At 40.5% G+C, this 23,435-nt stretch overlaps 1 long non-coding RNA gene across 1 annotated transcript; it reads right to left on the reverse strand.

The window, feature by feature from the left end:
- Position 1: 1 nt before the first annotated feature.
- On the reverse strand, positions 2-3,594 carry LOC107980198. Its single transcript, XR_003484772.2, has 2 exons — positions 1,682-3,594; positions 2-672 (listed from the first exon to the last, which is right to left on the reverse strand). It is a non-coding gene; the product is annotated as an uncharacterized LOC107980198 (long non-coding RNA).
- Positions 3,595-23,435: the final 19,841 nt, after the last annotated feature.

Genomic DNA, 23,435 nt, shown 5'->3' on the forward strand with positions numbered 1-23,435 from the left:
CTTTTTTTTTTTTTTTCACGTGCTGGGCATCAAACCCAGTGTTGAAGCTTTCTGAACACTGGTATAAAATTTCATATGGAAACCCCACACCAGAAACATTAGATTAACAAAAATCACTGTATAAAATCAGCTTCAGGCTATGTGTATAATATGTATAAAACAAACAAATTTCAGGCCTAAGTCTGGGTACCATTCACAAGATATCTCATTGTATGCATGAATTTGTTTCCCCCCAAAAAAATCCAAATTTAAAAGGAAGAAAGAAAGAAAGAGAGGAAGGGAGGAGAGATGAGGGAAGGATGTTCAATTTGTGTTTTTATGCTGGTGAGTTGTTGTTGTCGTTGTTTTAATATGTTCTGCAAAGATAAAAAACGAATATTGACTTGTCTCGGGTAGATAACCTATACCAGACCAATGAGAGGATTCTGCTGAAGTTAAACTTTACAAACCAATGAGTTCATCTGAGATTGCTTGCAGGATTATGTGTGAGGGGTTACAGGTTACATGAATGTCGATGATTCAGAAGCAGCTGCATCACACAAAAAAAAAACCTACCCCTCTTTGGATGATGATTCACCAAAGCTGTATCCCTGGAGCTCTCTGCATGACTCTCGGGCAGTTCAGCAGGCCAAAGAGTCTCTTCTTCCCAGTGGTCCTCACTGCTTATGGAACCTTGGTTATTAAATACATGTGTCTGTCAAATTAATTTCTAAATATTTACACCCCCAAATTACTGCTATCAGCCTCCTTTACTGTAATGAGAAATGTAGTGCAGAGACTCATAAGTGGAGAGGGAGGTTTTCAATCTCCTAAATTTCAGGAACTTCCTGGTACCTAGAATTGTTGACTTCCTGAGTCTCCAGGGGCCCCTCTTCTGAATGGCTGTTGAGAGCCTCTTGAGCCTTAAGGACCCTCCCTCCAGGGTAAAATGTTTGTTTCAATTCAGAAGAAATTGCTACTTAACACTCCAGTCTTTCCTCTAGTCCTTAAATTCTTGCTGCCACTTCTGCAAAGTTCCCAAGCCTTGGAGTAGGTAATGTATTGTTTTCCTCAACCCATGGCTGAGTATTGAGTGGCCACAGCAATAGGCACTGAGTCTCAGGAGCCTGAGCCTTATGGGAGAAAGGGTTTATTGTGGCTTCAGAAAACAAACAAACACACAAACAAAAGGCCATCGTGACAGGAAAGGCATAGTGGCAGCAGCATGAGGCCAGAAATCAGGGTGAGCTAAAACTCACCAGGCAATGCCTCCTTGAAGGTGTGTGCGACAGTACTGCTGAACTTCTGAGACACTGCAAACCAACTTTCAGTGACCTTGCCACTGAAACGACTGTTGTAATTTAAAAAGCAGAGCTCGAGGGAAAGATCCCATGCTACAGAGCTTGGGTGGGGGGGCTTTTTATCAGGGGAAAGTGATTGGGAAAAGGGTGGAGGAGTGGGGGAGAACAACCTCTGGGGACAGGAGCAGCAGAAGAGAAAAGAGGAAGGGGGAGGAGACAGTGAGGCAGGCAGAGACAGAGATGGGAGGTGGGCAGGGCCCTTTTAAAAGGGAACTTAGTGAATGAGCACAGGTGGTGCTCTTAGTGGCTGCAGCTGAGCGTGTGTCCTGTCAGAACCTCAAGGGCAGGCAGTACAGATGCCTGAATACTAACAAAGACAGCTTGTTTTTTCCTTAGCTTACCTCAAATGGTGCTCCACTGTATGCATTCCTCTTGTGTTGCTGTGATGAAATACTCTGACCAAAGCTGCTTATGGGGAGAAAGGGTTATTTGTGGCTCCAGAAGAAATAGTCCCATCATGGCAGGGAGAGCATGAGGCCAGCTTGGAGGGACTGGTATTTAGCACAAGACATCCAAGACCAAGTTCTCAGCACACAAGAGATAAATTTGCCCCAGAGTGACAAAAGGCAGGCAATACGAGACAAAGACAGGAGACAGAGGACAAGAGATAAGGGGAAGGGAACAAGAGAGAGAGGAAGGAGTATTTGTCTCAGAGGGACAAAGGACTGCCTCTGGATAGAGAGGAGACAGGAATGGCCCATAGGCAAATGGCAGTTTACAAAGGTAAGAGGGGAAACCACGTGTTAGGATGAGGTGTTTAATTTTGATTGGACAAATTAATTAGGGCAACCACAGGGGGCTTTTGATTTCTAGACTTAAATACTTTGGTAGTATTGAAGTAGCCAGTCTCAGGAGGAGGAAGCAGCCAAATAAGGGAATAGACCTTGGTGGCTAGCTTTAACAATGCAGTCTGGAGAGATGTCTCAGTGGTTAAAAACACTGGCTGCTCTTCTAGGGGACACAGGTTCAATTCCAGCACCTCATTGCAGCTCACAAAGAACAGTAACATCAGTTCCTGGATATCTGGTGTCCTTTTCTGACCTCCCTGGGCAATGTATGCGTGTGCCACACATATGACATCAAAATACTCACATACATAAAATAAGATTAAGTTTTTAAATTTTGTTTTGTTTTTTTGAGACAAGGTTTCTCTGTGTAGCTTTGTAGACCAGGCTAGCCTCAAACTCACAGAGATCTGTCTGCCTCTGCCTCCCGAGTGCTAGGATTAAAGTTTTTAATTTTTTTAAAAAAAATATTTTTTACATACATATTGTCAAAGACTGCCAGGCTTTCCAACATAACTATATTATTATTTTTCCTTTCTTGAGTCCTTTCAACTCAATACTCTTCAGATCTGTTTCTCAATCTATGTGGGCTTTGAGTTTGTGATTGCATGTGACTGTGTATGTGAGAGAGATATGTGTGTGACTGTGTGTGGGAGAGAGAGAGAAAGTCTGTGTGTGTGTGTGTGTGTGTGTGTGTGTGATTTTCCTATATCCCATTCTTATTTTGGAGCCATTGATAATCCCTTGAGACTTAAAACTATGTTCAAAATAAACACAGCCCTTTTGAATAAGCCGTGAACGTTTTAGATGCTGGAGGCTCCGGAGTTTCTGGCTCATCCATCTCCTCTCCACATTGAGTTAATAATAGCCACATGGGAAGTATTCCTTCTCATTCATATATGTCAATAGCTTCAACCTAGACCATTCCCCTGAGTTAGGAAATTAGGTTCCTGGTTTGGTTTTATTAGCCTGCATGGTGATTGTAAGGATACCTGTTAGCTGTGGGACACACAGCATGGAGAAGGAGAAAGAGCCGACTCTTGAGCCACTACTCAGCAATGAGTACCATCAACAGTTGGTGTGGGTGATGCTTTAATTTACTGTAGCACAGTGCAGGACCTGGGTTGTTTGCAAACAATTGAAACGTTTCTCAAAACTGGGAAGTCAAAGATATACAATGTTCAGTGTCTGGTGATCGCCTAAATTCCTAGCTGTGTACGCCTATGTTGAAAGGTTAAGGAGTCTCTGTTGGGCTCAAATAACATGATAGTAGACCCATTCATGAGAGCTGCACTCCCATAGACGACCTCTAGAACCCATCAACCTGAGGGTCAGAATTAACACTGGACTTGAGGAAGGATGCATACATTCAAAGCCTAGCATTTACTTTCTACTAGTTTTAAGCTGTGTAGATTAACTTCACCTACCACTATTTCATATTTTGTGGTCCACATCACTTGCTCTAACATGGGCACATGTTCACAACAACAGCTGAAAGTTTTCATCAACATATTTAATAACTTAATAAGAATGTTTATTCTCTTTTGGAAAAAATATGCTGTTATAAGTATTATTTGAAACGGTATCTTTGACAGCAAATCAATGCTTTGTTTTGGTTTCAGTGAAAGACTGTTTAGAACCTACTTCAAGAATGTTGCATCTTAGGCTGGAGATAGTTAAGGACACTTACTGCCCTCGGAGAGAACCTGTGTCCAGTTCTCAGCACCCACATGGCAGCTCATAGCCGTCCTCCTAAAGCCACCGAGCCCCACTGCCACATGTGTGTTTTATGCCAGCCACCCACCCAGAGTTAGGCCCAAATGAATACACAGAAACTTGTATTAGGTTCAAAGCTGCTTGGCCAATGACTAGGATTCTCATCTGTTAGCTCAGTCTTAACTATCATAAACCTATATATTCTATAAGACTTATCTTATCGGACACCTTATTGGCATCCCTCCTTGCCGGTGGATCACATTGTGCTGCTGGAGGAGCAAGGGGAAAAGGGAGAACACTTCCTGTTTCCTTGCTAAATATGAGTCTCCTTGCTATGTCACTTCCTGCCTGGATAACCACTTCTCTACTACATTTCCCAGAATCCTCTTTGACTCCTAGTCCCGTCTAACTTGCTGTCTCATTAGCCAAACAGTATTTCATTTAACAATCAATAAGATAAACATACACAGAAGTACTTCCCCCATCAGCTGTCTCTGGTGTTTTCTTCTGCTGTCTGTGAACACTAGGCATGCACACGGTTCACACATGCTCAGACTTGAGGCAGGTTCATCCTCCACTGGGAATCAGTTTCCTCATTTGTAACATAAGGTAATAATAGGGTCTCCTAGGGTATTTACATATAAAATTTTTAAGACAATAGTGTCTAAGAAAATACAGCAAAAACTAAAATAAAGGGGTATCCAATGCAGAATTTCAAATTGATTTCCAAAATCAGGGAGTCCCTTTGTCATTAGTGAGGAATGAGGGTCTTCTACAGTGCCACTAGGCCTAAGAAAAATATGCAGCTCACCAAGTGAAAATGATAAAAAGACTAATTTTTCACAGTTTAACACATCCTGAGTCCATTCTCTTCCCTTGCCGCCTCCTTGCCCACAAACATCTTAAGGGCCCTGCAGTGGTATGATTTTCTACACATAGGAAAATTGAGTACATATCATTTATGTAATAGCGGCACTTTCATTTTAATGTGTTTCATTCCCTGCACTTGCCACTCAAGTCAGAAAATGAAACCCCACAGTGGTGATTAAAGTAACAAATGCTATTCTCCAGCAACTAACCCTTTCTGGGGCCGAATAGCATCTCATTTCAAACATTAGCTACTTGAAAAGGTTTCGCAGTAATTTCTAAAGTAAATGACTCTCTTTGCTAATAAGTTTTCTTGAGCAATCATGTTCTTCTCATGCATACATGAACTGCCTTCCCTGAACTGAGTTTCTTCTAAGCTAAACTCTGTTTCTCAAAACCAGGAAATTTTTCTTAGTGCTCACAAACTCTTCCCTTTAACCGGAGAGATGACCACTCCTGCTTCAATGTGATTCATTTACTGAGAACAATTAGTGAGCAACTACTGTATGCCCTCAGAGAATCTCACACACTGGGAATGCATCGATCTAGAGAACAAGAACAACATACGACCCTACTTTATCCACCTCGCAAATGAAGTCTCTGTGATCATTAGCACTCTGAGCAGTAGCTGAAGCAATAGCATTTTTATTTTGGCACAAAGTGGTTTGAGTAGGGCTTTGTGGAGAATGATGGTGTCTTCTCTACAAAGTGCTAACAGAGGAAGCTCATTTTAGTGAATTCCCCCACTGTAATTTCCAAACACCTGACAAAAGCAACGTAAGAAAGCATTTGTCTTGTGGTACAAAAGTCTAGTCTGCCTACATGTGAAGCCACTGGTCAAGTTGCATCTGCAGTGAGGAAACAGAGAGAGAGAGAGAGATGCTGGTTTCAGCTCATTTTCTCCTTTATATTCAGACTGCTGCATCTGCGCTTGGCATGGTACCTGCCATGTTTAGGATCGCTCCTACCATCTCACTTAACTCAGTCTAGAAACAGGGAGTCTGACCTCAGCTCATGCATGTTCTCACGTGGCCTGAGCCTTCTCATAGCATGCTGATTCAGCTCCAAAGATGACGATGCTAAAGAGACACAGAAACTACATTTTTTTATGCTCTTGGCTTGGAAATACCTCACATCACTTCTTTCACGCCCAATTGGTCAAGATAGTATGAAAGGCCTGCCTATGGCTCAAATGGAGGGGACGCAGGCTCCAGCTCTAGATGAGAACAATGACAAAGAACCTTAAAATATATAATAAAAGACCGCCATTAAGAAGAGCTACACAGAGCTACACAGCTGGGCGTTGGTGGCACGCACCTTTAATCCCAACACTCGGGAGGCAGAGGCAGGCGGATCTCTGTGAGTTCGAGGCCAGGTGTAAGAGCTAGTTCCAGGACAGCCTCCAAAGCCACAGAGAAACCCTGTCTCGGAAAAGAAGAAGAAGAAGAAGAAGAAGAAGAAGAAGAAGAAGAAGAAGAAGAAGAAGAAGAAGAAGAAGAAGAAGAAGAAGAAGAAGAAGAGCTACACAGCCTGTTAGCAATAAACAGGACGTTGAGTACATGTCACTTGAGCAGTTAAATATAACCAATCTGCAATAAAAGTGTCTTAATTCCCTTGACTAGAACAATCTCTTTCTATGTCCTCCAGTCTTGACCCATTTCCTAAACTCCAGATTCTCAAGTGCCTGCTGACATCTCCATTTGAATATTTCTGAGACATCACAGCCAACAACAGACTCCAGATGTCTTGTTCTCCCGCCTTTCACCTCTCCATAATCAACAACTCAATTCTTCCAGATGCTGAAGACAAAAACAAAAATCTACTGCCCGTTATCCATGCATCTTATGCCCTTGTTTCCTTGATGAAATGTCATCATTTTGGTATTTTGCCTGACCGTACTTCTTAAAACTCAACTGCCTGCAGCCCCAGCATTTCCTTCCCTGTTACTTTTCTCTTTGGGTCATATCTTTCTCTCTTCTGTATTTCCCTCTCTTCTTTTAATGCTTTATCTTTCGCTACAATACAAACTCCATCAATGAAGGGATTTTATTTGTTTTGTTCAAGAATGAATCCATAGTACTCAGAATGGCTTTTAACATGAAGATAGCTTAGTGTAGGTTTATTGAATATTTGAATGATTACAAGTTGGCTTGTAATCAGAAACCAGCACAAAGACGTGATCAGATGGTGGAAAAATGAGAAAGGGAATTAAGTTCAAATTTAGATAGAAACTAGAAATAAAAGTAACATAACTGCATATTGTGTCTTGCTTTCTCAAGATCTATTCATGGACCAAAGAGTTTTTAAGTATTCTGATATGTTAAGTGAACCTAAGGAACAACACCTATGTCCATTTCCTATGTAGGTCTGGAGGAAGTGAGTCGGGAGGGCCTGGCAAACAAAGAAGACTTCCTAAGAAGCTGGTGCAGGAAAAGGAAAGCTACTAAATGGCCTGAATCATTTTTATTCATCCTTCTAAACCAGAGTGTTTTAACTACAGGCAGCTCCCATTTCATATCAAGCAACAGAACCCTAACAATGAGAAAAGGAAAGAAACCCTTTGATGAAAATTATACCTATTACTGAAGGATTTTACTTCAGCTTAGAAATTATGATAAACGCTTCGGTGAATTACACGGGACCCTGAAATATAGATGCTTAATGGGAAAGAGGAAAATGACAAGCTCAAAGAAACAGATACACCTCAGGAGCATTGATGCTAAAGTACATGCCATATAGAATATTCAATAAGCTTTAAGAACTGAGGAAATAAAACTGTCTATAAGGAAATGGACCTACAGAGATGAGTTTCTGTAGACACCTTGCCAATTTCAGTGGGATTTATGACCTCATGTTGGATCACTGCTAGCACACTTACTGGCTCTCTGAGTGTGGAAGGCACTTTCTTTTTTCCTTCCGAGACAGGGTTTCTCTATGTGTAGTTCTGGCTGTCCTAGAACTTGCTCTGTATACCAGGCTGGCCTTGAATGCACAGACATCTGCCTACCTCTGCCTCCTGAGTGCTGAAATTAAAGGCATGCACCACCAACACCCAGCAGGACACATTCTTCTTCAAGTAGGAAGATAATTCACAAATATTTGAGTCTCCAGAAAAGTCCTCAGTAGTGTCCCTCGACAAAGGCCAACGTGCATGCAGGACCTGGGCCATGGAGTCTCCAAAACTGCTTCTGACTAAAGATCTTGTGTCTTCACCTCCAAGAGAAGAGACATGTATTTTTCCTGACTTCATGGCTGAACAATAATTAATTAAGACGTAGTCTTCAAGTCCTCAAGTTACTGAAGCTCATTCCCTAAAGCCAAGCAGTGTTAGAGATGGAAAGTCGGCACAGGTCCTTCAGGAGAGTCCTGATTTTCCTATGAAGCAAAGACCTAATGATGGGGAGTGACTCACCTATAACTTATAGTGGATTTATACAGGACTTCCCTGGGTCCTTTGCCCTTCTCTCTGCCTGTTCTTGTTGACCCCACACTTTCTCCTAGGATACTCTGTATTAAAGCTGACCATGTATAAAGCTACATCTCAGTTGTGCTTCCCAGATCTACTCTTTGTATTTCCATTGAGTTGTGGGGCGTTTCCAACTGTTTCTAAGTACCTGGAAGAAGGAGACAAGCATCATTTGGCTTCCCCTCAGACACCATGCAGAATAAGGTATGTACTCCTTTTCATATAATAAATATTGAGATGTCAAGACCAAATTCATCATAAATATTTTAGCCAATGCATAATGTAGTCTTTTCAAATTATGCAAAAGAAAACCAACTTCAAGGCCTTACTATAGTAAAATAAGAAAGCCATCTCTCAATGGAACATATAGATTGGGAGCTAAATAGTTGTTCTATATTAACTTCATGCTATAGAGTTCCCTACTCCACCCTTAATACAGTCAACTACATGAATATTATTCCGTTTGGCTAAGAGAAAGAGTTTATGTTTCCGTTTTTACTGATATGAATAAATAGTCAAAGAGGTCAGCTTGAGCCCAAGAATGTTCCTAGAGATAACAATAAGACTAACAGTAAACCATCAGATTCTAATGGAGTGTCAAAAAAACAAAAGAAAACAGAACAACACCTCAGGAACCAAGTGAAGAAAGAAAAATACAAATTTTGGCAGTATCTCCTATCCTGAGCAGGTTAAGTGGAGAACTTCATTGTTTAGTTACAGTAAAGCTACCGATGAACCATGGGTTCAGCCATAGTAGGCAGGACACCTTGGTGGTCTTACCCCACTGAGAAGTGTGCACATCCGGAAGGTCAAAGACCAGAAGAAATCCTGTTCCTCAGTCACATGCCAAGGGGTGCAGAAGTTTAGCTGCAGACCTCCACTGCCCCTCTGAGATGGATGCTTTTTTCATGGACACATTTGTCACTTGCTCAAAGGAGAGCTAGTTGGAGAGTTTTCTTTTTCTTTTCTTTCTTTTTAGCCTATCCTAGACAGTAGAAAGAATTCTAAATTCTGAATCCAGGAAGCTGGGCAAAAGAGAAACAGACAGAAAGAGAAAGAGATGGGGTGGGGAGTAACAGGAGCCAGATGTTTCCTTTCTTCTTTTTATCTTTTTTTTTTTTTTTTTAAGGACAATAGCCATATCGAAAGAACCCTCAATTGAAGTCCTTCCTAGGCAGTTCAGCGGATTCTGATGCAAACTGCTCTGAGACCAACATTCTCATTACATCTGCATCTTGCTAACGTAATTCTCATGCTGTCCCTATGCAGCCTGACCAGCTCATTTCTTATTGTTTATGCAAATGGTTTTTGTGGGTAGTGGATTAGTTGCATTTTAAAGCCCAGAGGCAAAACAATGAAAATATTCATGTGACAGTAATGCATTAAAGGCACCCTGCTGCTAGCAGTCTCCAACACAAAATTACAGGACTGATTTATTTCTTTTTAATGTCTGTGGCTTTTGCTGGTTTAACCATTTCCACAATCCTAGTCCTCCATTACACAATGGCTTTTCCAAACAATCCCGTGCCTCCTGAGCAATAGTTTTCCTTATACCATCTTCCTAGAATTCCTTAACAGCACAAAGAAGCCTGACAAACACACATAAATATTTAATTTCTATAGGTAAAAGAAAATATCTTGGCATAAATAAAATAGTTCTTAGCTAAATTAAAGATGAGATATTTGAGAATAAGGGTGAGGATTGGATTCTGGATGTGTAGACAAGTCAAGAACTGAAGAATATTCTGTGGACTAGAAACACTAGATCCTACCCATGCCCAGAATCATATTTCCTGTCATTGAAATAAAGGGAAATTGGCAGGTGTGAATAGCCTGGTTAGTTAGATCTTGTCTTCCCTACCACAGTAGAGTCTTAGAAACCAACCCAAAGGCTCAGATGGTCCAAGAGCTAATGACACAAGTATCTGTGCTCAATCATCAGTATGCAGCAATTGTAGATTAAACTCATGATGCTCATTCCAGTCACAGGCCAGGAAGCCAGGAATTTCTAGTCATTTGAGGGCGATGAGGTTCTATGTTTGAACATATCCTGACAACAAAAAGCAAGTGAACAGACTATCATGACACACAGTCTCTTTCCATGTATGCTTGAACAACCCTGACAATAGAAAGCAACAGGACAGGCTGCTGTGACACACACATTCTCTTTGCTTATTGATGGGAGAGTGGTAAAGGTCTTACAGACATCTACAAAGTTTCTTGTAAATAGACTTTCCTAACTATCTTTTTGTAAATAACTTTTCCATTTAGATTTCTCCTTCCAACGAACCTATATAAAAGAGAAGGGGCAACATAAGATAGAAAAGGATTTTTTTTTTTGTACTTCCCAAAGAACATCCCAAGATGGACTTTTTATTATCATAAATAACAAGATGCTATGCTGGCAGAGATGACACGGAGACCAAATTAAGGGTTCTTGGCAATATACCATAACATTCATAATACCAGAGAGAAAGAGCAGGACACTGCACACAAATAACAAGCCATGAACTGACAATGGAGCCTCCAAATCAAATCCCTTTGTTTTATTAACTTGTGTAAGCTTTCATTCTTCTTTGTCTCCAGTTTGAAGTGTTCCACAAATCATGAGATCAAGTTAAGAATACCATAAAATAAACATTCAACTCAATATAGTAGTTCAGCATTATAAATGCAATATATATATATATATATATATATATATATATATATATAAAATAAAGAATAGCATTAATTGGAAAGATACAAACTAACTCCCTATTAAGTATAGTATGTACTAACGTGAAATTAAGATTTGGGCTATTCATATGAGGCCCTGGCCATGACACTCTGAGAGACCTAAATCAAAATCCCAAGCCAATATTCAGAGAACAACAGCTATGTCACAGAGAAGGGATGTCCAATGCCGTCCGGAAAGAGGATGTAATTTAAAATGTGGGGTAGAGAATGAATCCCTTGTCCGGATCAAGAACTCAAGTCTAACCTCTCTGAAATAGAGAAGGAGCCAACATGTAAAGAGATATGAAAGAAAATTAAATGAGAATACCACCAGTTAGGCCACATCATTTTAAATTTAAAACGGCATTTCTGGGTTTGTTAATTGTGCAGTAGTTATGCAAGATGTACTATGGTTATGTATAGAAAGCTGGATGGAGGCTATATGGAGTACGCCATTCTATATTTGTACCTTTTCGTAAGTTTCAAATTATTTCAAAATACAGCTTAAAATACAGCACTACATGTTACAAGGATTTTGAAAGGAGTTAGTGGTGTACAGAAAACCACAGGTCTGTACAGGCAAAGGTACCCTCTGAAGGTAATCTTTGTACCTTGGTGACTATTTATAAATAGGTAAATATTCAGCTCAATGTGTAGACGCAATGGCTATTGCAATGAGAAGCTTAAGGTGTCCTGTTAAGTCAAGTTAGATTGAAACAACACAGACCATTAATTTCAAAAGAAGCCATTCATTAACAACAAACTATACCCAGAGACCAAGAAAGAAGATCTAAAGTTTATTGTGACTAAGTATTTTATTAGCAGTTTGTCTAATAGTGGAAGGAATTTGATAGTTTGGGATTTTAAACATTTTACGTGGTTAAAAATACAAACTTAAGATTCTGACTTTCCCTGGTGACCCTCCTCAATGCACTGACGTTGAACGACCATGAATGTCAGTTGTCTTTCTAACATGGAAGTATTTTTACACAACTTGAGATGAATATTAACCTCTTACCAATCCCGCAAATCAGTTTATTAGTGTCAGAGAACAAACATTTATTCTAAATGCTCTTCCATGGGTATAATTTGTATCCTTTAGCAGTCTTATTTTCTGATTTTTAGAACTTTGTACTCAAAGTTTAATGTGTGTTCCATTGTTCCCACAAGTCATCTTAGGAACAAAATAGAAATGAGCCTAGAGCTAGGACATCTTTGGAACATTTGAAGGGCAAAGATCTTTACTTATACCACTGAAACATTTTTAAAAAATAAACAACAAACTGGAGTCTAACCCAATAGTACAGTGCTTTTTGGTTTTTTGTTTGTTTTGTTTTGTTTTGCACAGACCCCTGACTTTGATCCTCAACATGTCAAAAAAAAAAAAAAAAAAAAAAAAAAAAAAAAAAAAAGGTAAATGAAGGAAAGAAATATCAAAAGACTGAAAGACTCTCAGAGATTTGTGGTGCCCTACTTTTTGACACAAGGAAATGTTGTGAGGCCAGGAAAAGGAGTTCAAATTTGCAGGAAATTAACAACTGAATGGGTACAGGAAAGAAAATTAAAAAAAATGGGAGTTTCGCCAAGCAACATGGCCAGAAGGAAGATGTGAAAACAGAATAACTTTTGGTGCTACAGACTAGCATGAGAGTGGTACAATCCCTACTACCCAAAATACATACATACACACACACACACACACACACACACACACACACACACATGCATGCATGCATACAACGAAGATGAAATGTTTTCAGATTTAAGGTTTCTTGTTGCAAAAATTGAAATTTTATAGTCTTGTAATTTATTCATCGGTCATGATTTATCTTTTTATTGGATGGTATATAAAATGTACAAAGCATAAATGCATTTAAGCTATGTTGTTAAATCATGAATAATATCTCTGTGGATCATATACATATGACTACCCATTCACAGCATACAGGCTAAGCTAGCACTGTGAATTTTCAGGGTAGAGATCTCAAAGATAGCAGATTCTTTTGTCAGGGAAGTTTATGAATTAAAACAAAATTCACATTAAAATTTTAACTTCTAGGTTGATGATGTGGGGAGGCAGGGCCTTTAGCAAATGAAACCTTTAGGGTTCCTTCTTGAGTATGATGAGTGCCCTAAAGAAAGAGGCCCAAGAAAGAGCTTTTGCCACTCTTGCTGGTGAGGACCACTCTAAAGACAGGCACCTGTGAGCCAGGAGGCTGTCACTAAGCAAACACTGTTTTTACTTGGCCTTTGGTCCAGACTCACCAGCCTATATTCTGCACCTAGAAGAATGTGTGTTTGAAAGCTACCTAGTTTGTGGTACTTTTTTCCACAGCATCCTCAACAGATGAATAAACTAAGCATTGGATTACTAATCATCTGGATCTCCTGTCTAACCACCTTAATCACGTCCGAGTCATCGGTTGTGAAAACAGAAAGCACAAGCCAAGAACACTGAATTTTTGTTAAATAAAATTTGGTCTTTGTATATATATGCAATGTTCTGATCTTGCTAGGATTTGCTCCTTCACGTAGAAAATATTTTATTATTTGGGGACTGGAGAAAAGACAGTGAACAATACAAATGAAGAAGCCTGTCCTGCTGATTACACACCAGAGCCACTCAGACTATCAGAAATAGGTGTTTATTTCTTTTAGTTTATTAATCACTTAGAGATATGATTAAAATTGTGGGCCTTAGTCTCTTTTGAAGAAACCATGAGAAATTTATAAATGTATACATACCATGTCTGGTTGCCCTGCATCTTCTGAGATTTGGAGCTTTTAATCACCTGAATTAGGAAGCCCTGGGCCCAGAACTCAAAGCTTTATTCACATACGATGCAAACAGATAAAACGTGAAGCTGAATCAGAAAACACATTATTTCAAGACACTAAGCTGTCTTCTGAAATGCTGAGGCTTGTGTATAATAGATAATAAGATCAATCACTGGGCATGTCTCATTGATTTTTCTGTGTCCTCAAATAACAAACATTAAATCCTACTCTAATACACACAGCCATGCTTTTTGACAAAAAGTACTTTTATTTTTTCCATTGTTTACTTTTTAATTTCATTTTACATTTCAACCATAGTTCTCCCTCCCACCCACCCTTCTCCTCTTCCCACCCCCCACCTCCCCCTAGCCCACCCCCAGTCCACTCCTCCTCACAGGTAAGGGCTCTCATGAGGAGTCAACATGTCTGGTATAACAGGGGCCAAGCCCCTCCCCCATCCTAAGGAATGGGCTCTGATAAGCTGGCTTATGTACCAGGTTTGTATTGTGATCTTACTGCCAGGGGGCCCTCAGCCACTCCAAGCTTCACAACTGTCTCCCACACCCAGAGGGCCTAGTTCAGTTCCCTGGAGTCTCCACAGTTGTAGGTCTAGAGTTTATGAGTTTCCACGAGCTTGGGTCCAAAAAGTAATTTTAAATTGCACCAACACCACACTGGCTTCAGCCAAAAAATGCAATATTAAGGTTTTTGTTTTGTTTTGTTTTGTTTTGATAGCTTTTAGGAAAACGATGCTTAGAACATATATTTGGAGTTGTTGAATATGTCATTTTTAGCATAAGAAATTAGGCCAGGGAACATTCAGAAGCAAGAACAGTGAAGGAACAGACTTCCTTGTGGAGTTGTTTTATTCTGAAATTAAGTGCCCAGATTTCCACAGTCCAGAAAAAAAGAAGAAATACATGCCACTAAATAAAATTTGTTCACCACCAAGAAGTCACCACACTGTAAAATGACCTCAAGAAAAATGGATGCCCCCCAATAGACTGTCAATTAATCCTGTCTCATATTTTTCCAGGTGACAACCCAAGTATTAACCTCAGAAGCAGTGAAAGGAGAGGGAAGCAGGGAGGGTGAAGGTCATGAAGTGCTGTTTGAAAATCACCTTTTAGCATGGCAACGGGCGACAGAAAAACTGCAATCATTCCGTCAGATCCCATACAAAACATCGAGGCCCAAATGGTTAACCAATTCACCCTCCGTTCTTCAGTGGACCTTCTAGCAGAAAACTCAGCTGCTACATAGCTCAAGTTTCAAAAGCCTTACAAAAGGTTGACTAAGTACACAACAATCCCAATTACTGCCTGATCTATGTTGGTCCAAAACACAAAGAAAAAAAAAAAAATAGAGAGAAGGAAAAGGTGTAAAGAAAGGCACATAGAGAAAGATCCACCCTGGTTTTGTGGTTACTGGAAATCACAGGTTTTTCCCTACTGTAGAAAGAGAAAAGAACAGAATGCCTCCATTTAACATTATAAAAAATCATTGAAGCTGGAATTCCCATTATAATATTGTCATTTAAATTTATTTATATAATAATGTTGTCATTTGAATTCATCATTTTAGGCTGGTGAGCTATAGTATAGCTCAGTTGGTGAAGTGTTTGTAAGGACAAGTTCCTGAGTTTGATCCCCAGAACTCAGGTGAAAATACCCCAGAGGAGGTGGAGCACACTTGTAACCCAGTGCTGGGGAGGCAGATTTCTGCAGCTACCTGACTGGAGAGCAGTGATTCTCAACCTTCCTAACGCTTCGACCCTTTAATACAGGTCCTCTGTCTGTGGTGACCCCCAACCATAACATTATTTTTGTTGCAACTTCATGCCCATAACTTTGCTACTAGTTATGAATTGTGATATAAATATCTCATATGCAGGATGTCTGATATGCTATCCCTGTAAAAGGGTCGTTTGATGCCACTGACACGAAGGGGTCTTGACCCTCAGGTTGAGAACCACTGTTCTAGAGCTCATCTAGCCCATTGGGTGAACCAATCCAAAAAGACAAGGTAAACAGCAGCTTCTGACTGCCACACACACGCTCACTCACATAGACATGCACTCATGTGTACAAGGGAACCTGTACGGACGTGTATGGACATGGACACGCACACAAATAAAATTTTGATCCTTATAATCAAAACCAAGCCTTTCATGCCACAAATGTTCCTTCTGTGCAAAGGTTAGAGTATTTGGTCCTTGTTTTTGGAGAACCATTTTTCTTCAATGGATTATTAGACTCTTTGGAGACTTCAAATACATGCAATTCTAGACACTTTCCTTTAATAAAATTTTGATGAGTTAACAGTTTTACGAAATTTATTCTGACACCAATCATCCTGGGTACACAGATTGAGTGAATAATATTTTTATGCCCAAGAAAGAATAACAGCCAAGCCTAAAAACTGTTGGATTTCCTTCCTTGTCATCCTGGATGAAAATTCTTTTAATTGTTCATGAGGTTTTTAAAGAAAATAAACAAGTATAAATCACCTGCTTGACTAAACTTAACCTCTGCATGATTAGCAAACTACAGATGATGGTGTTTTCCTGATTTGTAGAGTACATTCCCCTAAAGGGACAGGTGAAAACTGAGGCAAGTAAAGGGAGACAGAGAGCCCTGGAGCCTGCTGGATGACGTTAATTAAGCCTTCACTCTGTGGTCCCAAGGTCTCTATCTCTAGTTAGGATAACAAACTCCCAGGATGCCTCTGAGAGAGACAGCATTATCATTGGGCCAAAGAAACACAGAATGTCTGCTATAGCCATTGGAGGTTAGGAGTTGAAGATCAAAAGTTCTCCTGCTAGAGTCAGGGGGAACTACTAAGAATCAAAATATTACTTTCCTTCTATATCTGAAACTACACATGAAAACCTTTTAGGGAAAAGTGTTCTGCATGGAAGAAAAACACAATAAGCACAATGTAGCTTATTGTCAATGGAAAAGGTAGGTTATAAACTCTGAGATGTAGTCTCTCCAAACTCAAATATGGTTGCGTCACTTAAAAAGATGGTTTCTTAAACTCAGTGCTCCTGACATGTTGGCCCAGATGACTCTTGGTTGGGGTTGTCCTTTGCACAACAGGCTGTTCCCCCCACATCTCTGCTCTTACCTGTTAGATGATGATAAAAAGCAAGACAAGAAACATGTCTCCATATATTGGCAAATGCCACTGGGGGCGGAGGGGGAGACGAATTGCCCCTTGTTATGAGCACAGTTTTAAAATTGGGAGAGGATAAAAAAAAAGTAGCCACTATTGTATTTATTTTTAATTGCATTTATTTTGTGAGCCAATGGGATAGCTCACTGGGTAAAGGTGCCTGTGGTCAGCCCCAATGACCTGAATTCAATCTCTAGAACTCACATAGCAGGAGAGACCTACTGCGTTAAAATCATCCAGTGATTCCCACATACACACCATGGTACACACATGTCCCCCACTAACAATATAAATAAAAGCAATAAACATTTCAATTATTCATCATGCGTGTGTGTGTGTGTGTGTGTGTGTGTGTGTGTGTGTGTGTGTGTGTACCAAAGCATGCACATGGAGATTAGAAGATAACTTTTCTGCCCTACTTCTTTGCTTCTTTCCTTCTACCTCATTTGGGAGGTATGATCACTTTTGGGATGCTTTCTGCCTATTCTTGTCTTCACCAAACTCAGGTCATCATGTTTGCACAGCAAACGAATGTTGCTATGAGGTCACTAAGTGATGTAATCATATGGGGTCACCACATATCGTTATGTGACATGTAACCACACACTAGGCTTGAGGGTTGGGAAAGATAATGCTGTTCTTGGTCAGAACATCTCCTGTTGTTCCACATATTGGCTCCCAGCATTGTGTCAACACTGGGCATTCTCAGCGAATGATTGGAGGAGAAGGTAAAGTAGGAAACAAATCAATCCAGAACTGTGGAAGTCTGTCCTATGAACATAACAGCCGTTACCATCTTAATCAGGGCAGCTTTGAGTACCTACAACAGACCCTCAATGTCGGGCCTTTTGATGTTCCCTCATAGGAGGAATTATTAAGGAATAGTGTTAGACTCTCTCTTGGGATGCTCGCCCCTGCTTCCCAGATCTAAGTAATCCTTTCCTAGCTTCACATGGTCCCTGGCGGTGCTAGAGTATTTGGAAGGTTTATTTAAAAGAAGACTTCGTCTATGCCACCATGGGAAAGTTGTTATCCATGTTAGAATGAGATGTTTCATTGATGCAGCTATTTGGAGTCACCCATGCTTTTGTAATTAAACCCAATTAAACTCTTTGACTCACCAAACTAGATTTGGGGGAAATCGATCATTCTCTTGGCCGATCACCCCTATCTGGGTAAGTAGATGTTTGTTCAAATCTCCCAGGAAAAATCAACACAAAGGCTGTTGCAATACAACGGTTTCCCCTTTGCTTTCTCTAGCCTCTTCCAGATTTCCACTTTCCATTCAGGATACCACCATGAGGAACCAGTGACTAACTAGAGTTAGCACATCTGACTCTAACAGAAAACCCACTGAGATTCTGACATGGTAGTTAGGGGATGAGGAATCAGTGTGTTTGACTCTGCAATCAGTAATGCAGCATTGTTGAGGGTGGAATCACCATAGTCCTTGGGAAGGTAAGGCACACCAGAAGACACACAAATATACCACGGTATTTGAGTCACTGTCACACTGGTCCTTCTCTCTATGGTTTGGGGAATAGTAACTTAAAAGTGAGTGAACAGTGTTATTAAAAAGATGCAGGCTTCCCAGGGAAAGCTCTCAGCTTACCCTGAACTTGGGGTTGCAGGGCTGCCTGAGGTTTGGAAACATAAACTCCTTCTGCAGAGTAGTAATTTAATATGCCATCTTTTATTGTGGTTGGCCAAGTTTGCCTAAATTACTTTTTTACGATGCTGAAACTTGACCTTGTAGATTCGTTTTTTGGAAACTTTTTTTTAAGTCTGAAACCACTTAGCTTCTAGTTTAAAAAAAAAATCCTTATACAATATAAATAAATGTCTGCTCAGCTTCAGAGAGCTTTGACTTTTCTAAAAGACTGAAGTTAGGCTCTGTAGGAGGCTGGGGATGGGCAGTTTCTGTTGTGTGGGAGGTGTTTTTACTGAGACAGAAATAAGCAGAACGTCCCCACTGGTCCCAATTACCATGGCCCCTGCCTTCAAGGTTCCTGGCAACAGTGTGTCTTTTCTGTGAGGAAATGGCTTGTTCATGAAGCTGTTCGCAGCAGGGTGGTTTGGCTCCCACTGGAAAACATCCCATAGGATTTTTCAGCCTCCTGGAACTCATTCTTTTTCCAATTCAGGGGAGAGATTGCTCTCAACTGTTTTAAATGGCACCCTATGCTCTGCAGGCGACGAAAGGGAGGCGAGTTAATCATCCCGTTCAACAACCAAAATCGAGCATTACGGCAGCGGTGGAAACTTAAAAAAAAAAAAAAAGAAAGAAGGAAAGAAGAAAAAAAGAAGCAAGCCTTGTGAGCACTGGGAACCAGGCATGCACAGGAAAAGTAATTTGAAAATCTAATAGTGTTGCTTCACTGCACCCTGCAGAAGCCCAGTGTCTCTGACCCAGCTGTGTCTCCGAGTCTCTGTACCTGGTCCCCCAAAGCTCCTGACCTCGCCAAACAGAAAATGTTCCCAAATGACAAGGACCAAAAGGAAATCAGTCCCTGAGCCCAGGAGTTGCAAAATACAGATGGGCGGTTGGTTAGGAATAAGAAATCCGCACCAATAACATTAGAAATATGAGGAAAATATAACAGAGTTAATAACACCAAAACAGTGTCAACACGCTGTAAAATGAGAACACTCATTCATCTGGGGCAAGATGAAGGATGAGTTTGAGCCGGCAAATGGATTTTGAAGATAGATTGAATTGGGGCAGGAAGGGGTGGATTTTTGAGTAATAGAAGACTGTATTTCATGAGAGAGAGACAGAGTGAGCAAAATATGAATGTGGGGATGTGCCCAAGAGTAGGAAACTGAGCAGGAAGAAGTCTCCTCTACCGCAACGTTCTGTCATTCAGAACCCATCGAGAGTGACGAGTCACACCCACTCTTTTAACAGAAGGAAGATAACAGGAGAAAGAGTAGCCCACACGCAACATTGTGAAATGGTAAGCAGGAAGGCAGCCCAGCACTGAGGTGGATTATATGCCCAAAATATGCTTTGGGGGAGACCCATAATGACCGTAGCAACAGCAAAAATATTTGAACTCAATTTTATTCAAATGAGGGTTTTCAATTTCTTCTGTTTCTTTTAATAATAAAATGTTATGACCATAGCTGCACTGTTAGTTCATTCAGCTCCTTCTACTTAGAAGTTCCTGATTCCTGTCCACTCTACAGATACCCTTGAAGAGGCAAAGCCTGTTCTAAAACACGTTCAAATGTGTGTGATCTACAGACAGTTGTCTCCCTTCAACATATTTTTATAATTTTCAAGCGGCTTTTTAGGGCTCTTTAACATGGAAAATGCATGACACACAGGATTGCACAACATACAACACTCGGAGAAAGAATTAAGGAGGCTCACTGAATGGGATGAGAAGCAATGTCTACAGCAAGCTAGTCATATTAAACTCATTGGAAACAGGGCAGGCTTCACAGACTCTAACACACCAGCCTGGGTGTGCTGGGGGGTAGAGGGGGGAGACAGGGGACCAAGCAGAGATCACAAAACAAGAAAGAAAGGATATAGGCAGTGGCTCAGTTGCTTATTGAGGCTGACATTCATGGTTCTGTCTGCAGCAGAATATACCAAGAACTGGAGACCAGTGATTCCTATCCTGTTGTGAAGATGCTACAGTAAGGAACTGGTGACCTAGGATGTGTCTAATGAGTGGTAATAGGCTCTTCTTGTATTCACTCTTGACTATCTGAAATAGTTTTTACACATATCATCTTAGACACTTTCAATCAGCCCAGGTTCAAAATAATGAGAAAATACAAGAGCTTCCCAGGGAGCTAACAGCACACCCCACACACACCCCCTCCCAGCTACTTAGAAAGCTACAAACTTGTACTAGGAATGTTGTTGCTAAGCAACCACTAACTTCCATAGGCTTGGGGACTAGATGTTCTTGCTCTCTAATAGAGAAAAATATGAGATAGAAGGCTCAGGATAGAGAAGACTCATTTGCTCAGTGGGTCTGAATTTCACTGCACCGGGATGGGCCATTAATCACTGGGTTAACTAACAGAAAAGCCATCGGTTCATGTCAGATATTATACATAGCAAATTTCAGATGGCCTGGTTGTTGGCTATTATTGTTGTTTTAAAGTTTACTAGACAAATCACTCAGACAAATGTAAATTTTGCTCTCTTTCTTAGAAATTACCCATCAGTCAAGCATAATGACAGCCCAGGCTCTCTGGAGAAACTTTTGTTACCATGCTGAAGGAACATAACCATGACAGAAGAATTCAGCTTCCTCTCAGAGTACTCAAGTTATCGCCATCATTTGTACTATTACAGTCACAAAGGACAGGAAAAGGAGAAAAATTCAAGGCTCTTTGTTCTGGAATTATGTCAGAAAATAAGAGTAGAGAGTAAAGGAACTCAAAACTATCCAAAGATACACAATTTAGCATACTAGAAAGTTACACCAAGAAGAATTGGAAAAGATTGCAATGCAAGATAAGACAACATCTCACACAAATGTCAGTATTGATTTGTTTCATTTTTATATATGTTCATCTACTTTTTTTTCCCCAGACAGGGTTTCTTTGTGTAACAGCCCTGGCTGTCCTGGAACTCACTCTGTAGACCAGGTTGGTCTCGAACTCACAGAGATTCCACCTCCTGAGTACTGGGATTAAAGGCGTGTACCACCTCTGTCCAGCCATCTGCTTTCTTAATAGATATGTTTTTCCTAAATAAAGTCACAAGACCTCTCAGGAGTATATTTTCCTCAATATTCTGTTCTACTCGGGAGGGTAGAAAGTTGGTGTTTTAGTTTAATGGTAATTACTGAATGCTAATGAAAGGACTAAGCCTGTGCTAGTTGCTAGGGGCTATTATAGTGGGAGACTGTAAGCTTTAATAAGTATAGAATCTAACAGGAGAAAGGATGGCATAATGAACAGGAAAATACTCACATGTGAATCATGTGATCATAATTTTATGTAATTGTTTTAAAGTTTAAAGTTTTAAAGTTTTCCTAGACAAATCACCCAGACCAATGTAAAATTTATTTTCTTTCTTAGAAACTACCAATCATAAACCTGTTTTACAGAATTTCACAGAATCAGGTATTTTGCAAAGTTTGGTGGGCTGTAGAGGAAATAGACAGGACATCAGTGTCAGAAGAACAAGTAACACTGATGGTTAGTATTGTCAATAACATCCAGGAGGCAAGGTCTCTGGGAATGCCTACAATGGATTATCTAGATAAAGTTAACTTCTAAGGATGTCTCGATTGTGTTACGTGATGGGGAGACCCATATGAATAGTAGTCAGGGTCATTCCCCAGGAGACCATCTTGGCCTGCACATGATGAAGAGGGCAAGTTGAACAGAAGCATGCACACAGTGACTCATTGCTCCGCTTTCCCTCAACACAACACTCAACCACTCCCTTTAGAGAACCTCGGCTTGAAAGAGTACCAAACCTGTTATTCTCCCTATAACAGTTACACCTCCATCTGCCTTTGGCTGGGGTGACTCATCTTCACAGCCAAATAGCATTCTTTAAATCGAGTTAAGGGATGCTCCAAACACCAAGCCAAAGAAACAATGGATGCATCAGTTTGGGAGCAAACATTGCAGAGCCTCATGTCACTGATAACTTTATCATCATGTCTGCCTCACTCAACCTTTGCTGGCCGTTTCCCCAAAGGTTGCATAAGGAATGCGTAAATAATTGCTAATCCAATTACATAGGAACACTCAGGTCATAGATCTCACTCATGGTTCAGCTGTGGCTGATCTCATCAGAGGGATCCTGGGCAGAACTGAAGAAAGAAAGCATAATGGCAGCACCAAAGAATAACTCTCTAAGAGAATCAAGACCAATTATGTAATCAGTTTGCTGCAGGCTTCATTGCCTGTCATCCTGTGTACCTAAAAAAAAAAAAAAAAGATAGTCAGGAGCCACTGGGCATGGTGGTGCACATCTTTAATGCCAGCACTTGGGAAGCAGAGGCAGGTGGATCTCTGAGTTTGAGGCCAGTCTGGTCCACAGACCAAGTTCCAGGACAATGATGACTACACAGAGAAACCCTGTCTTCCCCCCCCCCGAAAATAAAGGAAAGGAAAGAAAGAAAAAAGATAATATAGTCATGCTCTGGGGCAATAATTTTGAGATAATAGTATCATGAGCCTATTTCTGAGAGTATCTGATCACCTGGTCGTACAAATAAAGCCCTGTTGGGTAATACTGAGTTGACCACCGTTATCATTAAGCACAGAGAGTGGGGAGTTTGAGCTGTACACTCACATCTACCTAGCAGGGAATAAAATGGATGTGGACCACTAATTCCATTGGAAGATTCGGGGGACATATCCACTCCTCAATTGAGACATTTACATAGATGCCCATATGCTTGTTGATCATCTGTTGGTGTTTCCTTCACCAGAACCTTTTAAAATGCAGTTCTGTGTGTACTAGATTTGGAGGGTACAACATGAACAGAGACAATCTATCCTTGCCTCCAGGGAGCACAGAGGAAAAGAAGGAGAGACAGAGATGTAGACAAATAACTGTGATACCCAAGGGTGATTGTCTTAGTTCCTCTTCTATTGCTA

This window comes from Cricetulus griseus, chromosome 4 (genome assembly GCF_003668045.3).
Source record: "Cricetulus griseus strain 17A/GY chromosome 4, alternate assembly CriGri-PICRH-1.0, whole genome shotgun sequence".
Lineage (NCBI taxonomy): Eukaryota > Metazoa > Chordata > Mammalia > Rodentia > Cricetidae > Cricetulus > Cricetulus griseus.